This window comes from Pyxicephalus adspersus, chromosome 12, assembly GCF_032062135.1.
Source record: "Pyxicephalus adspersus chromosome 12, UCB_Pads_2.0, whole genome shotgun sequence".
Classification (NCBI taxonomy): domain Eukaryota; kingdom Metazoa; phylum Chordata; class Amphibia; order Anura; family Pyxicephalidae; genus Pyxicephalus; species Pyxicephalus adspersus.
The window spans coordinates 1,608,874-1,612,698 of record NC_092869.1 but is presented as its reverse complement, the minus strand read 5'-3'; the positions used below and the strand labels follow the sequence as shown (position 1 = coordinate 1,612,698).

General features: G+C 42.5%; 1 long non-coding RNA gene across 2 annotated transcripts in view; it reads right to left on the bottom strand.

Annotated features, from left to right (window-relative positions):
* The window catches only part of LOC140341727 (uncharacterized), a 26,608-nt gene that overhangs the window by 13,587 nt on the left and 9,196 nt on the right, over window positions 1-3,825 (bottom strand). The window lies entirely within an intron of this gene.

The window sequence follows — 3,825 nt, the reverse complement described above, 5'->3', positions numbered from 1 at the left end:
CATCTTATGTTTCAACTTGTTCCTTAATTAAACTGTTTGAATGACTAGCTATTATTTGTGCATGAACCTTCATTTATGGAATATATATGTACATTGATAGGGTGATATAATATTCATAATCAACAGTTGTCATAGCCCACACAGGCCAAGCTCATTTGTTGGCTTGTTGTCGGTGTAATATTAATACTAATAACAATCATTGTATTCCAGTGCGAGTTCTCCAGCGTTTGATGTTGAGTACTCTTCATTCTACACTGACCAGGGCATTGAGCAGGATCAATTTGCATCCAAATATTGGAGGATGGCTTGGATGTATTTTGTGATCCTGCTGAAATTGATAATCACTAATAGAACTCCAGTCCTGTGTCTGCATGCTGCTGGTATTTGTGTCCATCCTGGAAAATAATGATTTGCAGTGAGGGCATTCATACCATTGGCAGTAATTGGGTGGAAAGGTGGTTGGGGCGGCGGAGGAGGCTGGGTTTACTCTGGTAATATCAGATTTAATTCAGTTTTGTTGGCTGCTCAGGCAGCAGCAGACGGTGTGCTAACAAAAAGATCTACCCTTGAAAAATAACTGCCAGGGGGTGGATACCAGTGGGTTGTACAGTGACCTAATCATCAGGAAAGTTTCACTTTCACTTTGCGTATGAATGCAGCATGTCATCCACTGCAGCCTTACATCTCTCCCTGTACAAACCCCCAGATCTCCTGAACAGTGTGTCCTATCGACCTGAAATGTTCTAGCATAGCTAGCAGTACCATAAATGTTATCTTTACATTTATTACATTACAAAATATGGGGGTCTTAATTATACAAAGTGAAATTTGAACATCAGGGTTTCTGTTTAAAAAGTTAGTGTGTCTGGAAGCCCAATAATAAACAAGAAATTAGGGACCCCCTAATTTCTGGTGAAGAAATTCAAAGGTGTAAGTGGGGGACACCTGTAGATAACACCCCCTAAAATTTCATGAGGCCAATGCCTGAACAGGTGGAACTCCGCTCATAAAAACTTCCCTGTTACACATTGCTGGAGGATTCCAGCACCTAAAGCCCAATTTCCCAGGAATGGTGCGGTGCAGGTGATCAAAATTAGAGGTGCAAGTGGGTGATACCTGTGGCTAACACCCCCTAAAATTTCATCAATAGGTCATTGCTAGAACAGGTGGACCTCTGCCCATAAATAAACTACCCTGTTACACATTCCTGGTGGCCACCACACTGTTCATCAGAAATTGGGGTTTAGGTGCTGGAAGCCTCCAGCAATATGTAACAGTAGTTTTTTTTTTTATGGATGGAGTTCTACCTGTTCTGGCAATGGCCTATTGATTAAATTTAAGGGGGTTTAAGCAAAAAGTCCCCCCACTTGCACCTATGATTTTGTTCACCTGCACTGCACCGTTCTTGGGAAATTGGGGTTGAAAATATAGAAGGGGACAGTGTACTGTATTATGAGTATTTTGTAGTTTTGTGAAGGGTAGGTATAAATTTTGGGGTTGCACCTCCTTGCTATGTAAGTGGGCCCCGGGGGTCCCTAAAGAAGCAATGTGTAACAGTAGTTTTTTTATGGGCAGAGCTCTACCTGTTCTGGGTATGGCTTATTGATGACATTTTACGGGTTGTTATCTACAGGTATTCCATTTTGTTCACCTGCACCACACTGTTCCTGGGAAATTGGGCTTCAGGTGCTGGAAGCCTCCAGCAATGTGTAACAGTAGTTTTTTTTTATGGGCAAAGTTTTACCTGTTCTGGAGATGGCTTATTGATAACATTTTAGGGGTTATCTACAGGTATCCACCACTTGCACCTATGATTTCGTTCACCTGCACCACACTGTTCCTGGGAAATTGGGGTTCATGTGCTGGAAGCCTCTAGCAATATCTAACAGGGTAGGTGTTTTTTTTTTTTTTTTTATAGGCAGAGTTCCACCTGTTCTGGGGATGGTCTGTTGATTGAATTTTAGGAGGTGTTAGCCACAGAAGTCCCCCACTTGCCCCTTTAATTTTGTTCACCTGCACCCCACTTTTTCTGGGAAATGGCGGTTCAGGTGCAGGAAGCCTCCAGAACTGCCAGGATTAATATGCGGATAAATGTATAATGCAGTTGATGTACAAAAACTTTTCACCTATACTATTCCTGAATTACAGGGACTTCCTGCTCCTGTGCCAGTGGAGAGAGCTCACAGACTGGGACCTCCGCAACACAATAAGCCCTTTCTGAGACCCATTATTGAATTATCTCCACTTCTCTGATTAGTCACATGAACACTTTACTATTGATGATACTAAGGTAATGTTTTTCTCGGATTATGCGCCCGAAATGACAAAGCAAAGACGAGCTCTTTCACAGGTCTGCAAACAGATTATATCTAGAGGGTTAAGATTTGCCCTCATGTACCCAGCTATACTTAAAATTTTCACCACTGATAAAGAAGCCCATACTTTTAAAGATCCTCAAAAGACTGGATTTTGTAGCTTCGCTGGATGATGTCGACCATTCATCGTCAGAAAGAACATAGGCCACGTTCCACTCACTCCTCTCCGGCTGCCTCCTCCTTCCGCCATAAATGTAAAGGGACTGTGAGGATTTGTTTTTTTTTCCTCACGTTCACATGGCACAAGCAGTACTAATGTCACAAATAACAGGGAGGGGAGGGGAACAGAAAGGTAATACCTGGGACTAGGCCTCCAATGGCTAGGGAAAAGGGAATGGTCACCCCTTGCAGACACCCTAACCTTGCCCTAACTCGTAACAGTATGAGTATCCCCTGATGGTGGGAATACTCATACACAGGAACCTAGGCCCTACTGGCCCTGTAAAGCCCTAGGAGTAGTGACTGGCTTGAGACTACTGGTTCCTTCCCTTATGAAATACCCAGTGTCTCCCTGAGGCCTAGTAAACAACAAAATAACACAAAACACCAAAAGTAATTCAACTTATCCTAATAGCAGATATATAAGCAGGAACTCTGGATAGGACAACACTCCAGCTCTTCACATCCCAGCAGTGAACCGCCATAGCATGAAGTGTGAGGCCAGACTAAATGGAGGAGCAGTAATGACCAGCAGCTGCAGCTGATACAAGCGGAGTGCTCATTACAAACAAGAACACAGAAACAAGTAAAAACAAAGAGACTGTCGGATAACCTCACATGCAGCTTGTCTGTGACAACCGATGAGTAATGTGAAGGGAAATAAATAATGCAAAGTAAAGGGAAATAAGAAATGTTTCCTTTTTTCTGTCCGTTAGAGGGAGCCAGTTGTCCATTTTTGTATTTTCTTTTGCCATCAGTTTTACATGGTTAGTTTGGCAACAAGTTTTTCACAACAATACAACCTGTTCAGCGTTATTTTTTTTCTGAGTTTCACTACCTCTCATTGGGTAAAAAGGAAGTCAAGCGCAAGTAGGTTTTCCCATGACCTCTTTGTTGTTATTTCTGTTTTTAATTTGTTCTGGGTTTTGGTATACCCCGAATGTGCAATGTACCGTTACATTATTGGAACGACTGTCTACTCCTCCCCCAAAGCAGTTGTCCCCATTTGGTGGCAGTTGTATTTTCCTGGGGCCATTTGGCTGGGATGGCACCAGGCAACAAGCTGAATTCATTTTCCTACAGTTTACTATTCATTTATGCCTCCTTGAATGAAAATTGTTACTTGGAATATTAAAGGTCTACGCTCCCCCCATAAATGCACCATGGTCTCCAGACACTTAATAAAATGGCAGGCTGATATTCTGATCCTTCAAGAGACACATCTGCAGTCATCCTCATTATATTTGCTGAGAAAAAGTTGGGTAGGCGAAGTCTGGGGTATTTAAAGTCT